This window comes from Vespula pensylvanica, chromosome 14 (genome assembly GCF_014466175.1).
Source record: "Vespula pensylvanica isolate Volc-1 chromosome 14, ASM1446617v1, whole genome shotgun sequence".
NCBI lineage: Eukaryota > Metazoa > Arthropoda > Insecta > Hymenoptera > Vespidae > Vespula > Vespula pensylvanica.
The window spans coordinates 2,134,631-2,161,935 of NC_057698.1; the positions used below are offsets into that span (position 1 = coordinate 2,134,631).

Genomic DNA, 27,305 nt, shown 5'->3' on the forward strand with positions numbered 1-27,305 from the left:
ATCGTTTCTCTAAACGCAAGTTTCACGCTAATGTCCGTGAATGAAGGAGCGAGCAAAACTAAGTTAGAAAGAGAAAGACAGAGAAGTAGAAGAAAAAAAAGAGAGAGAGAGACAAAAAAACGTCCGACCGTAATGACCAGCAATAAAGTACCATTAGTTTTTGGAAGCATACACCGCACTTAAAACAGATTTCTTGTGAGCACGAGGATACCGATTTATATTTATATATGTGCTTTTCTTTTCTATTCTTTTTTTTTTTTTTTGGATCCTGCAAAGGACTTCGGTAAATGTATATACTAAATACCATTTCATTCGGTCGGCACTTGTGATCCTAAATACACCGTTCTTTCTTCGACAATAGTCGATGATCATCTTTACCAATGCGTAACGTTCGTAAAAGCGCGGGTTGATCTTTTTTTTTTTCGTTTCCCTTTTAGAACCATAAAATTGAGATTTTCGAGCAGGTAAATATAAGAGAAAAGAACAAAAAAAAATAGGAGATCGCGATATCTCTCTGTTTGCGGCGACCTACCACCAAACTCGGACCTGTTAGTTTTCTTTAGTTTTTCAAATTTTATTACATCCGCATCTCCGACAAAAATATATTCTACCTCACGTTTTACCTATGCACTATTACTAACCTTGTCCCATCAAAACATAGTATATCTCGAAACTATATCGTAAAATGAAAACAATACGAAACGCGTAGCGAGATTTTATTATCGGTGATCGGTGTCGGCGAAGATGAAAAAAAAAAAAAAGGAAAAGAAAAAGGATAAGAAAAAAGATATAAGCGAGCTCGACCGGTCGACCGTTGAAATTATCCTGAGAATTATCCAAACGAAAAGGAAAATTACTTTCAAACGATGATAAATTCGAATCTCTCTCTCTCTCTCTCTCTCTCTCTCTCTCTCTCTCTCTCTTCGATAAAAGATTAAATTTGTTTCTTCGATTGGACGATAGATACAAAAAAAAAGGAGAAATAAAAATGAGGTTAAAAAGAGAGAAAAAAAAAAGAGGTAAACGCGCACGATCATTTAATATTTTTTTTTTCTGAGGGAAAAGAAATAAATAAAAAAAAAAAAAAATCGATCCAGAGTTGGGATTAAAATTCGAATACCCATATCGAGAGTCGATAGATCTTAGCACACGGAGGTCACGCGGGGAACGTCGTGTTTCGAGAAGCCACAACGGATCGAACTCGCTCACGGGAGCGTATCAGCTTACTTAGTCGTAGATCGTGCCCGGCAGGTCTTGTTGGAAACATTTATTTTCTTCTTATTGGCTATGTACTGTCGATTTCTGGACTACCTAATCGTAAATCACGAGAGCCCGACGGTACTCGGGCTCGAACGTACATACATAGCTGCATTCTTTGGTGTACACGCCGTGTAACCTACAACGATCGCCCGGATAACACACGGTGGACCAGTAAGAACGAGCACGTACGTTTACTCGATCAGCACCACGATTAACTCTATGACGATATTAATAAATAAATTAAAGTTTGAACGGAGTTAAAAAGGTCGACACAATCGACGACAATTTAACGATTCTCTTATCTTCTTCGATACCCTTATCTTCGAGTTCTATGAAATTAATTGCGTTTCGATGATACGAAAAAAAAAAAAGAAAAAGAAAAGAAAAAGTTACATATTTTTTTTACAACTCACTGTAAACGTACACGCGTATGTACGTACGTACTTTTATATTATAGACGAAAGTCGTTCTCCTATTTTCTTCTTCTTCTTCTTTCTTTTTTTTCTCTTTTTTTTTTTCGACGAAACTTTTTTCACGAATAGGAAAATTTCAACGACGCGCCTTATATGATTATTTCATATATAATTTAGATAACAATGCAAACGTTTCTTCTCCAAATATAATTCCTTGGAAACATATTAATTTTCATAACCCTTTCGCGAAACAACGAAACTCGGTCTAAAGAAAAATTTGCCATATAACATCCCGCACACACATATATATAATCCACGCATCTATTTCGACGATTTCAGAGAACTAAAACTATTCGAACGTTCCACAAAGGACATATATAAGTAATGTACGTTAGCTCGTTCTTTTCGATAGAAAGTGACCTAATTTTCTATAGGAAAGAAAAAATTAAGAAAAAAAGAGAACGAAAAATAGACAAAAGAAAAAAGAAGGAAAAGAAAAGAAGAAGAAGTAGAAGAAGAAAAAGAAAAAGAAAAAGAAAAAAAAAAGAGAACACAGTTGGAACGACTCCCAAGTATTGAACAATGGCGCGCGTGCGCTCTCTCTCTCTCTCTCTCTCTCTCTTTTTCTTTCTCTTTCTCTTTCTCTTTCTCTAGCGCGCGCGACTCGCTCTAGCGAGCAACGAGAGAGCGAGTGGCGGCGGATAGAACGTTGGCCCGATCTCGATGCTTGGAAAATGGTTCCAAGGTCCTTGCCGACTTTCCGCGCGATGCACTTCTTCCCTTTGAGCACGGTCACCCACTCGGGTCAAAAGTGGTTGCACAAGATATCCTCCATCGTTCGTGTCACTGCACGAGATGCCGAGCGTTCGTGCGAGGAAAAAGAAAAGACGTTGTGAATCTTTTTCTTTCTGTTTTTTTTTTCTCTGTCTTTCTCTGTCTCTCTCGTTCTCTTTCTTTCATGGCGTGCATCAAGATGGAGGAAGGGAAACGAGAGATAAGCGAATGAATGGCGAACGCAGAAACGAATAGTCTTTAGCGTGAGAGATGCAAGAGAAAATCTTAGCAAGAAGTTAATTATAATTGGCGTGTAATCTCAGTTACTGCTTCAATAAGACACATTACGTTTTAACAAAGATGACTACAGCAGCAGCAGCAGCAGCAGCAGCAGCAGCAGCAGCAGCAATAGCAGCAAGACTAACGGTAATAACAGAAGAAGCATCAATGAATAACAACTAACAATTGTTTCTCAATAACGACTCTCTAAGATTGTATCGAAGCGATCGAATACGATAATGAGAAATACTTTGTTTTGCGGGGGTGTATCAAAGATAGATATTCATATATAGATAGATATTCTTTAATGTCTAAATATTCGAGGATTATACTTCGATAACGTTAAACGATTGATTTTCTATTTGTTTTATTAATCGATCAAAAAAGAACTTTATAAAATACATTTAACCTAATAAAAAATGGTGTCTGTCGGTGAAAGAAAAGAAGAGCAAAGGTCGATGAAATTGGTTTTAAGAAAAAAGAAGAGAGAGAGAGAGAGAGAAAGAGAGAGAAAGGAAGAAAGAAGAAAGAAAGAAAAGAAAAAAAAAAAGAGAAAAGTTCGTGGGCATTGTGTTTCGCGTACAACTTGTCGCTCTCGCCCGTTCATTGTATGCCTCTTCCTCCTCTTCCGGCGGCTCGCACCGGATTAGGTGGGCAGACCGTGTATGAGTCACGAAGTGCGCGCGCGCGCGCGCAATGGTTCGCGCTGAAGCAAGTGAGAGAGATTTTCTAACATACGTCGGGGAGAGTCGACGCCCTAACCCACATAAATCCGTGCCATTAGTTTTGCCAGGAAAGGTCTTTTCTCGCAACAGGTACGATCTCTGAGGATCGCGAATTCGAGAGTAAGAGGCGTCCTTTTCACTTTCTTTAAAGCTTATGTAGATATGTATGTGTATATATACACACACATATATATACAAGTATATATCTTTGTTCTTCATGAGAAAGAGAATAAGAGAAGGAGGAGGGAGGAAGACGAACAAAGTCGTAAATTCTGACGTAATCGAGATATTAGATTTGTCGAGTCCGTTTGGTAATCGATGATCTATGATCTATGTATGTATGTGTGGGTTGCACCTTATCGAAACGCGGAGAAACGTTTTACGATGCTCGTGGAAAAGCAAGGTAAGCTGTTTCCTTTGAGAAAAGCGAGTAACACGTATCTACGATTTTACGCGATACCATGTAATACTACGCGAAGAAAGAATTTTTGGATTTTTTTCTTCTTTTCTTTTCTTTCGCTTTCCCTTTCGATATGATATTGCAAAACTACGTTAATGCTTTATTTGGTCCTGACAGTTATTTCTTTAACTCGTGACAAGAAAGGAGGACCCTTATGGAGAAGAAGGAGTAGAAGAAAAAGAGGAAGGAGGAGGAGAAGGAGGATGGAAAAAGGCGCGAAGCGTGGGTGCGTAGACCGAGAGAGTCCATTATGCTTCAACTCAAGGAACGAGACAATGCTCCTCTTTCGTCAAGTGCAGACCCTCTCGACTCCTCGTCCTCCTCTTTCGTCCTCCTCCTCCTCCTCTTCATCGTATTTATCGTTGAAACGGATTCAACTATTTCTTTGATTATTCATACTCGTTCGCGTATATCGTTTCTATCTAGTAAACCATCCTTTTAAACGATCGCATATACATATATATATAAATATATATATATATATATATATATATATATATATATACATAGAATAATATTATAAATATTAATTATAATATTACAATTAACATTAACAATACAAACGAGAAAAATTTCTCTTATTAAAATTCGAGAAAAGAATTCAGTAACGTTATCTCCATATTTAATTTTTCTTACAAAAAATAAAAGAAAGAAAAAAGGAAGAAGAAAGAAAAAAATCAAATAAAAACTCATCCAAGTTATTAGCACTTATTTACGTATTACCATTTCATACATCAGCTAACAATTCATCTATGATTCGTATCGATTACCTCACTAATGGTCAAGAGAAAAGAGAATCTTACGACGATCTATTAGACCGTGATCTTTGATTCCATTGGTCGAAGGATATGTAGAAGAGGGTGGTCTGGAACAATGAGAAGCACTGTCAAAGCGTTTCTCGCTGAGAAGCAACTTGGTTGAGATCCGATAAGATAGGGAAGACAGTCTCTTTCTCTCTCTTTCTCTCTAATTCTCTTTCTCTTCGTCTCTTTTCTTTCAGTGAGGAGAGGCTCGCGCGAGTAGAGTAGTATTCATCGTTGCCGGGCAGCTCTTTACCCTTTTCACGGTGCGGCGTGTTAGAGCCATTGTGTTATCTGTCACGAGCGAGATATCCAAGGGGCCAACACACGGTTGGAACACCGACGGCTTTCGGGGCTTCAGCAAAGAAACTAGTCGCGTCAGAGGCGTGAAAAGCCCACGCGTGGGTGGCACGAGGCAGGAAGAGAGGAGACCGAGGGTGTAGGTATTGCATGCTCGCAATCGTACCTTTCCAAAACCGATGACTTTACGAATAACGATGACCAAGATGATGAAGAAGACGAAGATGATGAAGATGATGAAGATGAAGAATAAGAATAAGAATAAGAAGGTGTCGAGAGTGAATGCCAACGTATGTTTCAACGCATATACGATGCTCGCTGTAATAAAGAGCCGTGCGTCGATCAAAATGATCGACGCATTAATGCACCGATCGGAGCTGACATTTTCCGCCTAGACGATTACAAAGTTTCTTACACGAGCAAAAATCCTTTCTTTTCGTTCCGATGGATATCTAACTATATTCGAGCCAAGAAGAAATATATATATATATGTGTGTGTATATGTATGTACTTATGTATTTATACGTAGATGTATATGTATGTACAAGATTTCGAAATGGAAGCTCGTCCACTATCGGAATTCGCACGTTCTACGCGCCAGGATTAGATTTTTTTTTTCTTCTTACAGAGCTATCTCTATTACTTACTTAGTTACTTACTTACTTACTTACATCGATGTTACTCCGAGTACGTTTGGAGAAATTATACTGTACGGAAATGTCAACGAACGACTCGGCGAGATCGCGAATAAAGTGTGTTTACATTTCAATCGTCCTAGAGATTCGTACGTATGATTGTGTACATTATCTACGTAAGTACTTACGTACGTATGTTTGTAGTTACCCCCTCTCTCTCTCTCTCTCTCTCGCTCTTTTACCCCTACCCCGAAATTCAATGACCTACATACTTGTCGTATGAAAAATAAAAAGAAAGAAAGAAAGAAAGAAAAAAAAAGGAAACAAGAAGAGAAAGAGAGAGAAGAAAAAAGTAAAAAGAATAGAACATAAATACGATCTGGCCGTCTTAGAGCGTTGGCATTGTACAACGTTTCATTCAATTAATGATTCAATGATATACGATTAAATATCGAATAACTATCGTCTATCTATCGCCTACGATCGATCTATCGACACAAGATAATTTTCCTTTTGCTAATATGTCCAACACAATGTTTCAGAACTAGAGCGAGAAAGGATAGGATAATTATCGTTACCAGCAAAATATTCGATGCAAATCATTTTCCTCGCGTTTCCTCGCTCTCTCGGAACGATAATCGATTTCATGGCTGGCACGCACGTAAGTGAGAGAAGGAGATGGATATATATGTACATATGTGTATGTGTATGTACATGTTGCTAGCAAAACGGAGTATACGAAGGGAGGAGTAGTTGACTACCTACGTAGATAGATCTATTTATCTATCTATCTATCTTTCTATCTATCTAACTATCTATCTATCTAGTCGCGTCGGTTCATCTACCTACTTCTACCTACCAACCCACCTACCCACCTATTCGTTCTTCGGTCTATCTCAAACCTGTGCGACTCGATGCAAATCACTTCTTCTTCGTCTCTATTCCTTCCCCTAATTCTATTGTTTCGCTCCTCGCCGCATTTGGTATACCTATAATCTCTAAAACACACTTCCTCGTAATAATATCGAACGTAATCAAGTGGCACAGATAATGATTTTATATCGGAGCTCGTATCTACGAGATTCGATGAAGAATTTTTCGAATTATTATTAACAATAAAAGAAGTTAATGAACGAAAGGAAAGAGGTACAAAAAGAAACGAGGGAAGAAGAGAAAGATTTATTCGCGGGGATCGATGGAAAGGTTTAAAAAAATAAAAAAAATAAAAATAAAAAAGGAGAACATTATATATATATAATTATAAATAATAATCATAAATTGGTTACACCTGTCTAACACGTATTTAGTTTCATGCGCGAGTCTAAATAATTTGTAGACCCACGCTCGCGCGCTTCCCTTTGTCTTGGCGACGCCAAATTGTTAGGGGAAAAAGAGAAGAAAAAAGATAAGGAAAAAAAAACAAGAAAAATAAAAAAAAAAGAAAGAAAGGAAGAAAGAAGAAAGGAAAAAAAGAAAAAAAAAAAAAAAGGCCCTGTAACACTTGCAACAATAATCGTAGTCTTCGACTAGAAGCCTATATACGACGACAACGACTACGTCTACGTCTATACAACCACAACTTACGACTATAGTTTTTCTCATAACGATTAATCCGTGAACAATGCGTTGCGCCATGACAATTAGCGACAACACTTTTACCGTCCTCCTCTTGGCTTCTCGTCGAGAAAGAACGAACGTCGCGTGAGCGCCGCGCGCAAAGCGCGTGCCTACCGTGCTTTGCGTATGTGGAGCATGGGATCACTATTGTCTATTGTGTGCCTGGTCTATTGCCAGTTGTCGGGTCATGGTCGTGATCCAAAGATTTTATGAATCCGAATTTGGACTCTTTTTCGAACGAACTGAATTTTTTCCTTTCAATTCTGTCCTAATTGAGCGAAAAGAGAAGAAAAAAAAAAAAAGGAAAAAAAAAAGATGATAAATAATTTATTATTAACACACGATAATAAATGATAATTCATCCTGATAATATTAATTTTTTAATGTTCTAATTATCATCATCATCATCATCATCATCATCATCATCATCATCATCATCATCATCATCATCATTATTATTATTATTATTATTATTAATCTTGTAATTATCATCATCATCATCATCATCATCATCATTATTATTATTATTATAAAATAGTACTGAGAGAAGGAAGGAAAGAGTCGCAAATACTTTTATCTCATGGCGGTAAAAGCGAAAGGATAAAGAGAGGATCGAAAGAGAAAAGAGAGCAAGAAATAAAATAAAGAAGAAGAAAGAGAAAAAGATAGAGAGAGAGAGAGAGAGAGAGAGAGAGAGAGAGAAAAGAGAGATAGTCCAAGTCGAAGGGCAGAGGGCTCTCGATCGGTGAATCTCGAGGGCGAAGGCGAAGGCGTCGGAACGGTCGCCCGCAGTGCCGCTGACTATTTATCATAAGATCGATCGGTATCTCGAAACGATACCGGTCGGATCGGAGCCGTATCGATTCTTCTAAGGGCTTCAATTAACGTTATTAAAGCACCATTAATCTCCAGGTCGACACGCCGGCATGCCAGGCACGCCGTGTCCAGATCTTTTTCCTCCTCCTCCCCCTCCTCCTCCTCCACCACCTTCCTCCTTTTCTCTCTTCTTCGCTGACCAATCTTGCAATAGACCGATGCAATTAGATATCGGTATGAAAGGAATGGTTTTAAAAGAACAAAAAAAGAAAAAAAAAGAGAATAGAAAAACTTTGAAATATCTATCTTCTACTTTTCCGCCATGAATTTACACTATGAAGTTGCACTATAAATTTTTTACGAATAATCTAATGAAATAAAAAAAAACAAAAGAATAGAAAGAAAATGATGATAATCCATAAATTATAAATCGTCGAAAGAAGAAGGCATTGTAATGTCGAGAATAATTATAATCGTAATCATCATCGATGATGACAATGATGATAATGACGACGATAGAAGGATCTCTATTCGTTGTAATAATATAATAAAACGTCGGATGCTACAGGTCACCATCTAGTACTATCTTTCTCTTAGTGATATGTAAAGTCCGTTGTAAGCGCATACACACGTTCTGGAGCCGCGCTAATGAAGTAGACCAGACACCGTGGGGCAAGAAGCTGGGCCCGGTACTGTGCACTACCGGGGCGTGGCCGCATACATGAATACGAAAAACGTGGGCCCCTCTCGCGCGCTTATTCGAGTCTGTCAGAAACGCCGGGTGTAAAGCTTTCTTCGCTCAGCGCATTTCTCCTCTGCATGGCGTGGCGTCGATCGGCTGAAGAAAAACGTAGGTGGTCCGCATATAAGCGTCGAGAGAGTTAACTGAGAATAACTAAAGAAACTGCTCGACTCAGTCAGTCAGTCAGTCAGTCAGTCAGTCAGTCAGTCAGTCAGTCACTCAGTCAGTCAGTCACTCAGTCAATCTTTTTACAAGATTTTGGAGAAGTATTCAGACATGTCGGTTTAACGATCTTTTTAGAATAATTTTTCAAATCGTTCAAAGATATAAAACTATCCAAATAGCAATTATGGATTTGCTAAGATGAGAGAGAAAGAAAGAGAATATTGTTTAAGTTTGAACAATAAGATTGCTTTTTTCTTTCTCTTACATATATACACAATCGAATCTAGTAATCTTTTTTTTTTTTGTATTCACAAGTTTAACCCTTTCGACGTTCTCGTTTTCAAGCAAATTACGAAAATTTCTTTTTACCAGTTGACTACCTACCTACCTATCTACCTACCAACCTACCTACCTATCTATCTACCTACTAACGTTTTAGTCGACGTATCATCGCGACAAGTCGCACGGGTTGCTAGGTAGAGAACTCGTGCTCAACGGCCGAGAAGTTCCGTTTTCCATCGAGCGGCCGCGGCACGTAAAAGAAACCGATAGCTTGTGCAGCGAAGGATGCATCTGGCGCGAGGTCCCGTCTCGTCCTTGTCGATTCCGTCGCCGGAAACGTAGCCTCTTCCCCTTCTCTTATTTCTACTTCCGCCACTACTAAAGACTCCTCGAGCGAGTAAAAGTAACGTTCTATTTAAATCTACTCTATCAATGTATATATCCTACCATCGTGTGATCTACTTTCCCTTTCTTTTCCTTTTTTTTTTTTCAACCCAACACCTTAAAATCGACGATTTTAATCAATAATATTAATTTAGTAAAAGTTATACATATCTTTTTCTTTTTTATTCGTACGATTTTTTTTCCCCATATCGATGATATTTTATATAATTTGTACGAGTGCTCGAAATACGAATGAGGATTAAGACGATTATCGAAAATAAGAATAAGATGAAGAGAACGAAGACGATTCTGTATGGATGCTCGTATCCTTGGAATAGTCGAGAACTACTGCATATAATGATTCAAAAATAAGATGCAGACGAGGAGAAGAGAAACGATATTACAAATGCGAAAGGATCAAAATTGGAAATCGATAAAACTAATAGTCAACAAAACTAATGTACCAATTGTTCTAACTTATAAAAAAAATAAAAAAAAAATTCCACTTTTTTTTCTCTAACTTTAAATAAAATAATAAAAAATATATATACTATAATGATAGTATAAAATATAATGATGTATATTATAAAATATAATGATAAAAAAAAATATATTTTTTTGTATTCATATGATATTTAATTTTTTCTATATCGATGATACTATGACTTTGTATGGATGCTCACAACCTATCCTTGGAATACTTGAGAGCTACTGCAAATAATGATTCAAAAATAAGATGAAGACGAAGAGAAGGAAGGCGATGTTAAATGCGAAAGGGTTGGAGTGGGAGAGAGAGCAAGACAAGGAGGAATCAGGATCGGCATGGGCAGAGAACCGTGCACCAGGCAGCCTCGTCGACATCCTGCCTTCGCCAGGATTGCGACACTCCTTCGTGGACTCATGAACGGGGAACACATCGCGAGCTCGAGAGCGGAAGCAGATCTTGCGCAATCGACCGCCCATTGTCTCGGGATCCTCCGCTCCTGGGTTGCCTTCGACGTCTCCTTCGTACTCTTCTTCTTCTTCTTCTTCTTCTTCTTCTTTTTCTTTTTCTTCTACTTCGTCTTCGTCTTCTTAGACACAACGAGAAACTCAGGATGGAATTAGGACTCTATTATTTCAATAAGTAGACTCTCACTGATAAAATAGAATCAACGAAGATCGATACATCAACAGGAACCGACGCGTTGAAAAAAAATCCAACGAATCCATCTAATCGATTATTATTTTTTCTTAATATATATGTTAAATATTATTAACAGAAATCTCTAAATATAGAAATTCAAGAAATATCTGTTCGTACGAAATAAATAGTCTCTCAAGATAATTATGAATTTTCCATAGCAAACAAAAAAGAAAGGAAAATAATAAAACCCCCATCATCGGTATGATCGAAATAAGTCTCATTCGTGTCCCGGATGACTCACTCCTCTATTTCCATTAATCGCAGGTGAGAGGCAGCGTTGCTGCGGTATGGATTAAATAAAAAAAAATAAAAAAAATAAAAGAGAAGAGAAAAAAATAAAAAAAAAAAAAACCTACATTCTTCTATCCATAGAGAAGAGTCAGAAAGGTGCGAAGGTGCATCGTCGAGATTACCACATCGTTTCCTCCACGCACCATTTTGTAGCGTTCGCACGTGTTAAACGTTACTAGCTCGCGAGCTCCGAGTAAAACGCACGCGCCCATACACATACATACATGCATATATACGTACATATATACGTACATATATACGTCGTACATACATGCATACATGGTTAAATACGTACGTAACTATATAGGTACGTGGGACGTGCCTCCGACGCGACGGTAGAAAAGCCGTGCATGAGAAACCTATGAATCATCCTGCGGGGTAACTCGTACGAGATCCTAAAGATCGTAGAAACGAGATAGATAGATCAACGAACGACTAATTTCGGAAGATCGATATAAAATCCATTTTTTTATTCGTTAAGAAAAAAAACATACGAACGTACACGTGCACGCATACGTACACACGCGTGCAGATACGTTCTCTTTCTCTCTCTTTTTTTTTCTTCTTCCTTTCCTTCTTTCTCTTTTACGTGCTTAAAATTATCGTATTTCTTAACGAATCGATCGAAAGTTAACGCTAATGCTATCACCTTTAAACATTTAACTCACGAATCGGTACACTTGCCTTTCCAAACGAATAATAATCGTACATGTTTTTTCCACGATCGTAGATCGTATGTACGTACTTACCCACTACTATGTACTATGTTAAACTAGGTAGTATGTCTTCTTTCTACGTGACGAACGCGTTTCCCAGTTTCCTCGCTTTGATTTTTCAATGATCGCTTTCTCCGACCTGTTCTTTTCTATAAATACCCTTATAGAAAACGTTAATTGCGTTAAGAATATACGATGGGATCGCTAGCCACATTACCATCTACACTATTAAATCGAATTAAACCATTTCCCGTCACCGGAACGGAAATAGTTTCTGACAAACGATGCTTACGAGCTTCGATCGTACGAGAAACAACCCGAACAAAACAGAATTGAAAATACAAAACTCGGTACCGATCATCATGCAGATAAATCGCAAACTGATGTAAAAAAAAAAAAAAAAAAAAAAACGATATAAGATCGCCAAGAGGGAGGTAGGAGTATAAACACATAGAAAAAAAAAGAAATAAAGTAAAAAGAATTGAATGAAAAAAAAGGAAAGAAACGAGAGAGAAAAGAAAAAAGAAACAAAGAAAAAAGAGAAAAAAAAGGAAAAAAAATTATCGTTGACCGGACCACACGCGAGTGCAAAGTATCAATCTGATGGCAGAAAAGAAGGAAGGAAGGAAAGAAGGAAGGAAGGAAAGAAGGAAGGAAGGACGGAAGGAAGAAGGGAAAGAGGGAGGGAAAGAGGGAGGAAAGGAGTAGGAGGAAAAAAGGGAAGGATTCGAATGGTGGAGGTGCGCGTGCGCACAAGCGCATTTATATTAACCCCCGTTATAGTGAAAAAGAGAGATAAAGAAGGAGAGAGAGAGAGAGAGAGAGAGAGAGAGAGGGAATGAGGAGGATCCCAAGATCGCGTTCGCGAGGGCAAAGACGATTCTATTTATGCGCGCAACCGACGGTGTCCCGAGGTTAATGTGATGATATTACTCACGGGATATACTTACCCACCTTAAGTCGATTAGCACGGGAGAATCCGGGACGAGTTTTGCGGTCGAAAGCGAGCATAGCAAAAGAGAAAGAGAGGATATATCTTAAGAAAAGGAGGGAGGTTGCCCGACGAGGAGGGTGGCCGTGAAAGGAAAAGGGACAAAGAGGACGAAACTAGTTTCTCTCCTCTTTCGCAGGATATCTGGACCTTTAACCGCTCATCTAGCAGTGCCAGGGATTCCACCGACCCTTTCCCTTCTTCTTTCTTCTCCCTTCCTTCCACTCCATCCCTCTCCTCTTTTCTCTTTCTACATTAACGCGACAGAGAAGCCAGGAGTTCCTTCTCTCCCTATCGGCGATCTACCTGTGCTGACTTCTCTCATCCCTTTTTTAAATATAATAATAACAACGATACGAAAAAAAGAAGGAAGAGAGACACGAATTCGCGATAAGACGATTCGGAAACTAAACATTTGCTATCGTACTTTCGTAGAGTTATTATAAAATCGATAGGTCGGGATACGATTCTTTCGAGATAAAATTGTTTTAATGATATTAATGTACGTAGAGATGTGTATATGTATTTACGTGTTTAAGCTCTAACTTGACTCTCTCTTTTTATGATCATGTAAAAATGGATTATCGAAGTTACTTGTCGTTTCTCCTAAGAAAAAGAAAAGAAAATATAGAAAAGAAGGAAACGATATATAGATATAATCGTGATCTATCCTTTTGAAAACTTATTGTGCATTTTCTATAAAACTCGTGCAATTCGTTCTCTACCTTCGATTGGTTCAAAAACTTTTCGGATAGAAGAATTACTCGCTTGTATTCATATATATATATATATATATATATATATATATATATATATATATATTTATCCATACATACGTACATGTATACATACATAAATACATATATATATATATATAGCGCGTGAGTATGCAAATAAGGAAAGGGTTTACAAGAGCCTCCGGTCGAATCGATATAAGATTCAACGACGACAACAACGAAACTTATGTGCTTTGATATAAATCACAATATCGACAAGAATCGATCGTGTCCAACGAGAATTCACGATATACATATATACATACATACATACGTACATACATATGTATATATTTGTCGTTGGCATTAAGAATAAATTCGCGTTATATCGTCGCTTGTCATCGTCGCATGAATTTCAAGGTTAGACGAAGGTGTCGAATATTATTTCGCGTATGCACCTACCCGTTTGCGTCAAAATGCTATGCAAAGCCTTGCTACTTTGCATAAAGTGACCTGAATCGGATTTAAGGCAGCCTTTTCCCTTCTCTTTCTCTCTCTCTCTCTTTCTCTCCATCTCTTCTTTTCTTAGAGAGAGAGAGAGAGAGAGAGAGAGAGAGAGATTCGTGCTCCTTCGTGTCCCGACAGCGCCAGAAATATAGTTATAAATATTTCTCTGTCAAAATAAAGAACGCTGGTGCGGCACCGCAAATCCCCCTCAGGACGCATTAATTCTCGCGAGGAGAGATCCTCGTGCGCTCCCGTTCGTCGAAAAAAAAGGAAGAGAGAAAAAAGAAAAATCAAACATCAAGAATAAAAGGAATATTCCGTCGAGCTTATTAGCGATAATCGTCTTTCAAACAAAGGATAGAACAATTTCAAAGCGAAAGTTATTTTCTTCGAGCTTCTTTTTTCCCCGCCTCCTTCCTCTATCTATCCATCCTTCTTTTTCCTTTATTTTTTCTTTCATAGCCAAAAAAAAAAAAAAAAGAAAAAAAAAAGAAAAAAAAATTAAAGCGTTCGTTGCTCGAATACTCGAAAATAATATAAAAGTTAATAAAAAACGACCTCTTCGATGTTAGATAATTAAATCGATGTAAGATAAAAAAAAAAAAAAAAAAAAGAATAAAAAATAAATTATCCATTCAATTTCATCTACTCGTCGGATCGCGTTCGCTCCGTGTTTTACCTTTCTTCTTCCTTTTTTTTTTCCTCTCTCCACTTCTTCTTTTAAAGAGAAATTCTAATTTTCTTTATTGTCGAGTATGCCCGGCTACCTATACAATCGGTTCTTAAAATTTCAACACCCTCTGTAATATCGCTGAAAGGATTATTATTCCTGACTCGTCCGTAAACGAATTTCAAAAAAACACAAATCCCGTCTAATCCTGAATAACGTTGAGCGTTAGAGAAAGAAAAGAAGAGATGGAAAAGAGAAGAGAAGAGAAGAGAAGAGAAGAGAAGAGAAGAAAAGAGAAGAGAAGAGAAGAGAAGAATACTAGACGAAGCTCACTCTCTCTCTCTCTCTCTCTCTCTCTCTCTCTCTCTCTCTCTCTCTCTCTCTCTCTTTCTCTTTCTTTTTCTCTTGATCGTCGAGAGGGTTGCCTTAAGTCTTCCTTTGCCGACGACCCTTCGAGCGATCTCTGAAAAGGGTCCCTCCCTCCCTCCCTCCTTCCCTCCCACCCTTCTTCTCTACCTTCTTTCCCTTCTCTCCCTTTCTCTTTTTCTCGGGCAACGTCTTTATCGGCTCCCATCTACCACCATCGTTTCTTCTCCCGCTTCGCGTCTTAATAGCACCCATAAAGTTTCATCGTGCGACTACTATGTCGCTTAATGTATATCGAGCGCCGCGGTGCGCCAAATCGCGTGCGTCTTCCTACGGGATTTATTTTATCGTCCACCGGCTTTATGCCGAACCACGAACATTTGCATACCACGTAGCATCATGAGTTTCGTGAGTGCATATGTGTACGTTTTCGCGCATAACTTGCATGTCGAAAATTCGTCCCCTTTCATTATTACGACAATTCTGAATTCGGACTTTACCTTAGCGACTATCTCGAAATCTCGTAAGACGAAATTAATTTTTTAATCGATTTAATTTCGTACACTAATCTCTAATATTGTTTATCAATATTTTATTATTTTATAGAAATATATTATTAGAAATTATATATGTATATATGTATATTGTATTATATATGGTAAATTATCTTATATTAATATTATATTATATTTATGTTTCCTCATTGAAAAGTAATTATAAAGAAAGAAAAGAATATTTCTTAATGACTTTCAACTTGTACTTCTTTATAATATCAATCCAATTGACGAATGTAACCAACTTCTTTTGTTGTTGTTGTTGTTGCATTGTCGTGTCGTTGCCAAAATGAAGATACTTCAATAAAAGATTCCAATACATTATACATACATTTATACGTACATAAATTTATATATATATACATATATATATATATACATACACACACATATACATATATACACACATACATTAAAGTCACTACTACAAAACGTTGTCCGTTTCTCTATCAAAGAAAGCGAGTATTTCGGGGTCGGTCCAACACAATGGCTCGTTTGGACAACCGGATTTCGTGAGTTGCAACGAAATGAATGGGTGATCGGGTGTGCGAGGGCTGCTCGAGAAAGAAAAAGAGAGAGAGAAAAAGAGAGAGAGAGAGAGAGAGAGAAATGCATCTCAGAATTAAAAAGATGCACACGGGTGTCGGGGGCATTAGGAACGATTTCCGTTTACATCTACCACCGCTGCAATTTCCTTTATTTATTTATTTTTTCTTTTTGTTCTGTTTCTTCTTTCTTCTTTCTTTTTTCATTTTTTGTTTCTTTCTTTTGTCCCCTCCTCCTCTTCGCGTTATTCTTATCTACCATTTTTTTTTTCTTTCGATTCTTCCGATTTAAAAAATGACTAATTAACTGACTAACTGACTGACTAGTCGACTGACTGACTAACAGTCACGAATCGAGTTCGGCTTCGAAGAGTAGCGTAGACAACCGACGGAAAAGTGGAGTATCATTTCCGGTAATGCACGACACGTAATTACTGACTGGCGACAATGTGGAACGATTCCTACTCTGTGATTAGTTCTCCGTTCTAGAAAAATTCCATAGATAGATTGCTGCACGCGCTTAACGTCCTGTTACGAATTCGATTTCTGACGAATACGAAAAGAACCTGTAGTTACGAAGATCTCGTTAAATCGAGTGTTTGAATAAATATTACTCGTACGATTCCTCGAGTATTTACCAAACTCTCGAACGACGACATTAATGTAAAATAAAAAGACGTGGGTAAGAAAAGTGATAAGGGGAAGAATAGAAAGAGTGATACAAAAAAGAAAAAAAAAGAAAAAAAGAATAAGTAAATAAAGAATGAAACGATTTATTAACGTAATGCAAGTTTTGGTATATTCCGATCTTCAACTGAGCTGACATAACTATGATATCAGAATTTCTTTTAGATCATATGTATGCATGTTTGTACGTATATATATATATATAAGTTTAATAAAAAGATTTTGCAAGAAAAAAAATTTTCGTCGAATCACTGTAAGATTTAAATTCACGTAGGTACACGTAAGCGAATGCGTGATCGATTAAAACGTGCTTTCGTCACGTATAAAAATATTATAGATAGATAGATGGACGAACAGACAGACAAACAGACAGATAGATAGATAGGTAGATAGATAGATAGATAGATAGATATCGGACAAATTCGATCTTGTTTTATTCGAAAATAGACTCGCACCCACGAGCACTTGAACGAACGCGAACGAATTTAATACGTAACAAGGACTTGATCGTTACGCAACTCAACTCTCTTATCTTCGAGAAGTCTCGAAGCATTAAAGCAAATCTAATTCGTCAACTTCCACCTACCTAAGTTGAATATTTCAAGGACAAGATCGAGGAAGAGTCCAACTTTTTTTTTTTAGACGATGGATCACCGTAGTGTGTCCTCTTGAATATTAAATCTCTAGTACATACACACATATATATATGTATATATATATATCGTCCTCGACGATTACAATCACAAAGATAAATCTTTTTAGTAACTAGGTACTTACTCGTTATTCGGACACAACATTTTTTTATTATTAATAATACGGCCATCTTTAATCTTTTTTTTTGTGTTTTTTTTCCTCTTCTCCTTCTTCTTTTTCTTTTCTTTTTTTTCTTTTTTTTTTTTATAATCACCGGAATGAAACATAAGAAAATCCCTTACGTGTAATCGATTAAAGTCTCTCATAGTTACTTACTAGAAGCCGTTAAGACGATAAATGTGGATAGAGAAGCTGCTTTCATTTGCTCGGTGTAAGACCAAGTCCGTTAACCCTTTCTTTAACTCTACGTTATTGCTTCGTTAAAGCATCATTTTCTCCTCTCTTTATTTCAAGAGCAAGTAACCAAGCAACCAAGCAACTAAGCAACCGAGCTAGCAAGCAAGCGCGAATAGTCGAGACGATGAGGACGACAAGCCATTCTAGAAGAATTATTCTTCTCTGTCTTGTCGTTGTACATATACGAACGTAAACCTTTATACCATATTAAGAATTCCGGAAGAGTCGTTTGCTCTCGATACTCTACACGTTCGGCTTTAGCAAACTTGAAGACTAAAAGAGTGTGTATGTGTGTGAGAGAGAGAGAGAGAGTTCGTCAGTGTTTAACTGGCGCCGAATACGGACCCGTAAGTACAACCTGCCGTCTACAATGTAAAAATTTCAAGGTACCGACTACGCTCCTCTTGTGAGAGAAAAGTAACGTTTAAAATCCAATTAGCCTGCATCGTTTCGATTCGAGAGTCGAAAAAAGGTACGGATAAGCTCTTACTTTATTCGACGGACGTCTCCGCGTCTTCGATATCAACTCGAAGAGATCTCATTTTTTAAAAGGAAAAAGAAGATGAGAAAAGAAAAAATATTTACAAAAAATAAATAATAATAATAAGAAGAATATTGAAAATAAAGAGAAAGAGAGAGAGAGAGAGAGAGAGAGAGAGAGAGAGAGAGAGAGAGAGAGAGAGAAGGAAGGAAAAGATAATTTCGGCCAAAACGGTTTCTTTTAACGACCACGTAGAGAAACGACGAAGAAGAATAAAAACTCGATATAAGAGAGAAAGAGAGAGAGAGAGGAGTACGAGCTAATCGATTTTCGAGGAAATCAATCGTGAGAGTATTTTAATCGTAAGATCGAGCCAGCTTAATGACGACGAGCCAGACGACGACGTCGACGACGATGGAATTCGAGAAGCGAGGGTGAAAGTGCTTTTCCAGAGAACGGTGCAACCTTAGCGACGTGCCACGAAAAGGAAACATTTGAAATCCAATTAGGCTGTGTTCCAATCGGAACGGTAAAACGGATAAGTATGCGCTTTATCGTCGTACATCGCACGACATACTAACTAAATACTAACGCTGTTAACTCTTGGCTACGACTTAAAGTGTTTCGAGAGAAAGAAGGAGATCTGTGTCGATTCGATCGACCAAAATAAAAAAGAATATATTTATTTATTCGTTTGTTTACTTATTTGTTTGTTTTCTCTCTGACCAGTTCGAATTCGGTCGACTATTCACCGGTCGATCGATTTCGAAGAAACAGGACTACGAAATTCGCGAAGATGGATATATATATATATATACCTATAGGTAATTTTGTAAAGAGCGAGAGAAACTATAAAGAGAGAGAGAGAGAGAGAGAGAGAGAGATTCTCGTCCTTCGTGGAGTTTCTATTTCGAGTTCTCTCGGATCATGGCTATTATTCGCAAGCGGTCTTTCTATCGAAACCGGTCGTAGTAAATTCGGAATTCGGGATAATATTCGCAACGCTCCCGTTCGAAGGAAAGAGAATGAAAGAGAGAGAGAGAGAGAGAGAGAGAGAGAGAGAGAGAGAGAGAAAAGAAAATGAAAAGAAAAAAAGAAAAGATAAAAAAAAAGTTTCCACATAAACTAGAAAAACATGTTCGTTCGATAAGTGCATTATAATGTTCTATCGTGAAAATTAATTAATTGTTTCAAACATTTCGTATATACTTTACTACACTTTTTATGTCGATTTCTTAATCCGTTCTTTCTTTTATTTCCTCTCTGAAAAGAAAAGAGAGAGAGAGAGAGAGAGAGAGAGAGAGAGAGAGAGAAAGTAAAAAGAAAAAATTTTGTAGTGATTTGTTCTACGAAATAACACGTGTATTGATTATTAAATACCAGTTGAAAATAAAACTCGTGTAACGTTTAAACTAATGAGACGGGAGAATATTTTATATATTTATACATCTACATATATGTATATATAGATGCATCGAGATACGCAGCAAATTAGCTCGAGATTATTTGCGTAACATAATTTAAATTGATCGCAAGTAATAATATTGATCGCAGGTTTCATCGCGTGAAGGTCGTTACGTACGGAGATACACGCACTTCTAATGATTCATTAATTGGTCTCGTTTAATAAACATTAGTTCGATTCGTTCGAAATCGACCGAAAGATTTACCAAGCGATACTTTGTCCTAATCTAATATCGATAAAAATCGAATTTATAATACATCTTTATCTGTTACTGATATATTCATTATGTTTTTAACATATTATCTCTTTTTCTACGTAAATTAAAAATATAATTAGTGCTTCTGGCGAACATGTAGAAAATATATTTTATAATCATCACTGCTGTACTTACATGTTTACGATCTTTATTTTAATCATTCCGCTATTATATCTCTACTCTAATCTCTAAGCGTTCTAAATCACTCCGCGTTGTAACTTGAAATTGAAGAAAATTGATCCGTAATAGTAGTTGAAAATGAGATAGCTTCTCATTCTAATTCAATCGAATTAGGTTGAAGATATGGTAAATTGAAATCGTAGTAAATCGACTTGATGAAATTGCGATGATGATTTCAGCAGTAACGAGATATAAATTTTTATTAAATTTATCGCAATTAAAAGATTTTTTAATCGTTATTGCCTATATCATGAAATACTATACAAGTAATGTATTCGTTTATTCGTGATCATCGACGATTCGCTGTCTCGAAAACGCAATAATTACGAAACGGATATTGAATTTAATTATTAAGAAAGCGCTTGAATCAAAATTGACTTACCCTTTGTTGATCCTTGCACGATTTCCTTCGTTCTGCCCGATGAAGATAACTGTGTAGATAAACTTCGGAAATCGCCTGAAAAGAATAAAAATTATTATACTTTCCTATCAAATAATACGTACTATAATATTAAATAAATAACGATAAAGTGAGAATTAATTATATCAGTTCGAATTGATATATTTTTGATAAAATATAAAATATAATTAAGAGAATATTAACCGATATGTTCTCGTAGATGTACTCTCGTCGAAATATTCTTTCCAACTGAAGAATCTTTGTTATCATTTGCCCTTGAATGAGTACGAACGATCGATTGTTTGTATTTTGTTGTCGACTAAAGAAATTCTTGAAAATATACATCCCTCTTGTTATTTCAATGACGAATGTTATTTATTTCTCTCTCTCTCTCTCTCTCTCTCTCTCTCTCTAAAGTCTCTCTTTGTATTCTTAAAATGAGACAGACTTACTCATATATACAACTAAGAATTATTTCCAATGAATTTGTTGTTATTTGATCTTTTCATTGAATTCTTAGAAATGTATAAAATCTTTCGATCGTACTAGTATAGTATACAATTACGTATACGCGTATAAAGGACATTTATGTGTGTATATATAATTAATAATACATAAATCAATGTATCAAAAAGTAATTTCATAAATATGCTTTAAACGCGACGAATATTAAAATTATTTAATCCATATAATTATATTAAATAATTATAAAGATATTAAATATGTATGTATATATATATGTGTGTGTGTGTGTGTGTATGTATTAAATGTATACAATCGTATCGAACGATAATTAAAATAATTAAATATAAAAAAATCTTCCAACGTACGAAAGAATATAAAGATTTTATGAATATTATAGTGTATAAAAGAACATCTTCAAATACATATTTCATTAAGTATAACAGCAATCTTATCTCTCTTTTGTTCTTTTTATAAAAAGAATAATCTTGAATCGTTAAAAATTAATTTTCGCATTTTTAGATCCACTTACTGAGTTTTAAATAAACCAGTGTTAAAAAGTATTAACCAACCGAACCGCTTTTAGTATCCGGCTGGACCAGGAGGCTGTGAAGAGCGGCCACCCTAAAAAAGAGTGATTTCGAGTGTGGTGCAGCTTGATTAATGCGATCCACTATACTCGCCCTCTATATGGGCCGACATTATCTCATTTGCATTTGCATCGACACGGACCACCGTGACCCAAACTCGTAGAGTTCCTTTAATTCTTTTTTTTTTTTTCTTTCATCTTCTAAATGACTCGTGTCTCCATTCCTTCTTTGGTCTTTCTTTTCGACAATTCCAGTTGCTATTTCTATCGCAGCTTTTCGTTAACGCTCTCTTAAGAATTTCATCTACGTTTGCTCTCTTTAAAAATCATTATCATTTGCTCGCACACGCACGCACAATGTCTAATTTATTCGCAAGATCAACTTTAAATGAATACTGCAAAAAATTCCTTCCTCCTTTCCAATCGAAATCAAATTGAATAATTTTCCCTCGCAAAGAAAGAAACAAAAAATTATTTTCTTGCTTCGTAAAAAAAAAAAAAAAAAAAAAGGAAAGAAAAAAGGAAAAAAGAAAAGAAAAAAAAAAAAGACTTAAAAAGAGCATATTAGAAGCGAAACTTATGTTCATACTTCATTGAAGTACTTCCATTTCCAACGTTTTTTTTTCGTTCGACGCAAAGAAAGATAATCTCCCTTTGCAATCTCGGTAAATGTTCAGAGATAAGAAGTGTAAAAGAAAAGGTAAGAATCGTTTTCGCGTATTGTTATGTAGGTGTATGCACATGCACACACACATATACACACAGAGATACGTATACGCGAGAGAGATACGTACGTATTCGTTTACTTATTCAGTTCTACTTGTATTGTGTTATCCTTGGCTCGTGACTCGGAAGTAGGAGACGACGTTGCTCCGCACGAAGAGATCTCGCAATCGCGTGGGCGTTTATCGGCGACCTGTTTAAGACAGGCGACGGTTAGTGGATTCAATGATCGTGTAATTGCCGACAAGAAACCGGACGGTCGCTTCTTTATACCTCGGCCCCGCCGCACCATAGTCCTGCGACGATGTTCCTCCGCGTTCTTTTAACTTTTCTTAACGATTGCACCAAACGGATGTGTGTCTTTCGACCGAACGAAATACAACGAACTATCGAAACCCAATTGAAATGTTTTTAATCTCTTCGTATTCTTTTCATTTTCTTTTCTTTAATCATTTATTTTTTCTTTCTTGTTTTTATTTTGTTATTATTTCTGTCGTTTATTTTTTGTTCAGATCTTACTCACTTTCCCCACTCGATTTCGCACATGTTTTTTTTTTTATTTATTTATTTCTTTCTTTCTTTCTTTCTTTCTTTATTTATTTATTTATTTATTTATTTTTTTTTTTGACGAATAGTTTCTAACGCTTTCAACGTACTCGAAGCAAACGAATCGTATGGGATGCGTGTTGTACGGATTTTGACATCTATATCAAATCTTAATCTTAATCTACGTTTTAATTACTTCAAGGATTAACGATTTATTTAACGTTTGAAACATCTAGATGTGCAAAAGAATGGAACGGAAATAAATCAAAGTCGTTGTAACATTTGAAAGAAGTGTTATAGGGCAGAAGATCGACTACTGGTTAGACGGAAACGTTCGTTTGAATTTATTCGCACTTTTCTCTATTTATCTCTCTCTCTCTCTCTTTTTTTCTTTCTCTCACATTTTCCTTTCTCCCTTTACGCGTTATTTTCAAACAGCAACAACCCAATAGTATAACGGCAGACGTGAACGCGAAAAGCCAATAAAAAAGCGATCGTAAATTTAACGAGTCGTAATTCATTGTACTTAGCGAAAATCTTTCTTCGGACGTCATCGAAATAGAAATTTCCACTCTCTCGAGCATTCTCACGCTTTCCTACTGCAACTATTAAATATAAAGAGAACGAGAGAAAGAGAAAGATAGATACATAGAGAGAGAGAGAGAGAGAGAGAGAGAGAGAAAGAGAGAGGAAGAGCGACCTGCACGATCGACGATTTAATTTAAAATCACGACGAAAGCTTAGAGAGAGATCCTTAACCGCGACAAAAAAGAAAGAAAGAAAGAAAAAGAAATTAAAAAAAAAAAAAAAAGAAAAAACAAAGAGAAGGAAGAAGAGAAAGAAAAAAAAAGAAAAGGAAAAAGAGTAAAGCATCTTTTAAAAGTAACTTTGCGCACGCCTACGCCGATGAGGAGCACGCGCGTGCTTTTACACGCACCTGCGTGCGTGCCCACGGGATCGCTAGGGTTAATGCGATGACTAATAATTAAAACGCAATTTCGCGAAGGAGAAAGGCAAGACGAGTTCGCGATTATAAAGCCGATGCTGCGCCTATCTTCTCGTAACGGTCTAGTAAATGGACATTAAGTTCCGCCTATCGATGAAAAAGAGAGAGAGAGAGAGAGAGAGAGAGAGAGAGAGAGAGAGAGAGAGAGAAATGATACAACACCTAAAGAAATAAAAAAAGAAAAAGAAAAAAGAAAAAGAGATAAACTCGATAAAAATTCATTTGCGATTCATTCGCGCGTTAACTTTTAAGATAATACAAAGCATCTTATCTTATCCTTGACAATTATGATCAATCATGATTTTTAATAAAATTTTAATTGATAAATTTAATTCGAAGTATTAGGAATCAATTAACCGATTGAAACTTTTTCTTGCATTTATATATATATATATATATATTGTATCATTAATATTCTAACATCGTATCGTAATTATAATTTATCAGTATTTTAATTATCGTTCTTAGTATTCTATATAATCTACTTATATCCAATAATCTTATCAATGTATATTCCAATTTGTTAGAAATAATCATATTTAAAAAAAAAAAATGTACATATATAAAAAAGAAGTTTAAATAATTTGCATATACATATATATATATATATATATATATATATATATATATATATATATATATATATATATATATATATATAATACATATGTACATATAGTACACGTTCATTCATCATATACGAATAATGATATTTAAAAAAAAAATGTTCATATATATATAAAAAAAAAAAAAAAAAAAAAAAAATGTTTAATAATTATCCCACATCCACTCCACACACACATTTTTTACGAGTAATGATACAGTGAAAAAGAAAGTTCATATATAATACTTTGAATAGTAACACTAATACCTCTTGGTGCAATGGCTGTCGATAAAAGAGGCTTTCTAGTAACTTCAGAAGGACTTTAATCGGGGCATTAAGGCCCCGATAGCGATGCACGGTAGCTCAAGCCGCCCGGGGATAGCCTAACCGTGCTCTCGCACGCGATCCTCACCCATCGACGTGATTTACTTTCCTATCCCACGGGATATTACGAGGAAGACGAAGCTGCTCGGTCTGGGTAAGCGCGACACCAACGGAGATATATTCTTAACATTAATCTTTAACGTTAAAAGGGAACGCGATACACCACCGACGATTTATTAGGGACATTAACGTTTCGCGAAAACGTATAAACGTTTGCCGCATCCATCGATCAAAAACCCTTACATAGACGCCAGTACTACTTTCGTTTTAATCTAAGAGATCTATCGATGAATTGCGTAAAAATTCAAAAAGGAAAAAAAGAAAAGAAAAAACATAGACATACGTACGCGCGTTATATAAAATTAGAATACGTAAGTACTTATCCATAAGAAATTAGTTAATCTTGGTTTTGTTTTTTTTTCTTTCTTTTTTTTTTCTTTTTTTTTTCTTTTTTCTTTTTTAAGAAAATATATTATAATAATTCATTTTCTATGAAACGTAATTGGACGAAAAGAGGTAAGTGCGATATTCGTAGTTAATTATTCTTATCTCCATCGTACCAAACGAGAACAACAATTAATAATTGCGTAAGATACGATTTAAGAACAATATAATGTAAGTACTCGTTCGACGTACGTATCTCTTTGATAAAATAATACCTCGTAATTTTATATATACGTACACACATAAATATATATATATATATATATACATACAATATTTGAAGAAATATTGCAACGAGGTTAGATCCTGATTCTTGTAAAGTAACTTCATCCTTTTAAAACGATTCATTTTTCACTACACATGCTTCTACGATGTTTCATTCAAGAGATATTTACGAGATAATACGAATGAGTTTGTATCAATTTTGCGTGTGTACGTTAATATATACGTAAATATGTACGCGAGCTACGTCATTGTGTTTATTTGTGTGTATATATATATATCTGTGTCTCACTCTCTCCAGCGAGTATCGCATTGAATGAGGACGTGTTGAGAAAACCGACACGACACATTTTTCCAAGAACATTTGACTTTGAATATCAAAATATTTCCAAGAATTTATATAGGTTCTCTTATACCGTATTTCCAAGGAACGATGAAAGTCAATTGATATCACGTAAACGTAAAAGAAAAACAAACCAAAGTACTACGAAGTTAGTACGTAGGCCAGTGTACGAGTATCGTTCAAGGAGTACACACGTAAGTAATTATACGTATGTAGATCGCTCCGTTTTAATTATTAACGACGTATTACGATCGAAATAATTGCGTATCGTTACGAATTACTAATTACGTAATTCGTTATAAATTATACACTTTATCCACGTTTCAATTAAAACAGCAACGACGACGACGACGACGACAACGACGACGACGACGACGACGACGACGACGACACTCATTTTTACGTTTATACATTTTTACATTTTCTATAAATTCTTGTTTCGTTCTTACAAGTTTTTTAAAGTTTTCTTAATTAAACCGAATTAAACGATAATACTACCGATCTATTTGTTCGTTCCGCGATTTTTTAATTGATTCAGTTATATAATAATAAATAGATAAACAAACGTAGTTTTCGATTAAGAATTAAAAGAAAAAACGTAAAATTCATGATCATAACGATGGATTTAATAGTTCCGATATCATCTAATTATTATATACACGATCACCGATTATACTACAATACGTAATATTTAAGGTTAATCGTTACGAACACAAGCTAAAATAGATAGATTTGAAATGGCGCAGGAGAAAAGGAAAAGTAAAGAAAATCATTTTACTTCGTAACGCAACAAAAAAGAAAGAAAGAAAGAAAGAAAGAAAGAAAGAAAGAAGCCGTCATCGTGTCGACTAGTTTAATAGTTTCGATATTAATTATTATTATACACACGCACGATATCAACGATTACATCGTAATGCATAACGATTTAATATTTTAAATAGTTAACACGTAATCTAGCAAAGTTAATCGTTATTATTAATATAAGCGTAAAGAAAAGAAGAAGAGAAAAGAAGAAGAGAAGAAGAAGAAAAGAAGAAAGAAAGAAAATCCTTTTTACTTCCACCATTCGAACGGAGTTATTAATTATCACCGTTCTAGAACGCTATTCTCCCAACATAATTGAAATATTAGCAAGCGAGTATAGCGCTTACACGCGCTTTAAGACTCAACGATCTAATTAGCAGAACGAAACGAGCTCGCGTTCTCGCTCCCTCTCTTTCTTTGCGTGAGCGTGCGCGTGGTTATAAAGAGGTAACCGTCGATTCTTAA

The 27,305-nt window shown here is 35.9% G+C and overlaps 1 protein-coding gene and 1 long non-coding RNA gene across 3 annotated transcripts in view; one reads left to right on the forward strand and one right to left on the reverse strand.

Moving 5' to 3' along the window:
- Positions 1-27,305, reverse strand: part of LOC122634245 — a 226,712-nt gene that overhangs the window by 169,480 nt on the left and 29,927 nt on the right. For both annotated transcript variants that reach the window (XR_006328341.1, XR_006328342.1), the window contains exon 3: positions 20,696-20,770. This is a non-coding gene — a long non-coding RNA (uncharacterized LOC122634245). The remainder of the gene's footprint in view (positions 1-20,695; positions 20,771-27,305) is intronic.
- LOC122634241 (knirps-related protein-like) overlaps positions 1-27,305 on the forward strand; it is a 70,561-nt gene that overhangs the window by 17,481 nt on the left and 25,775 nt on the right. The window lies entirely within an intron of this gene.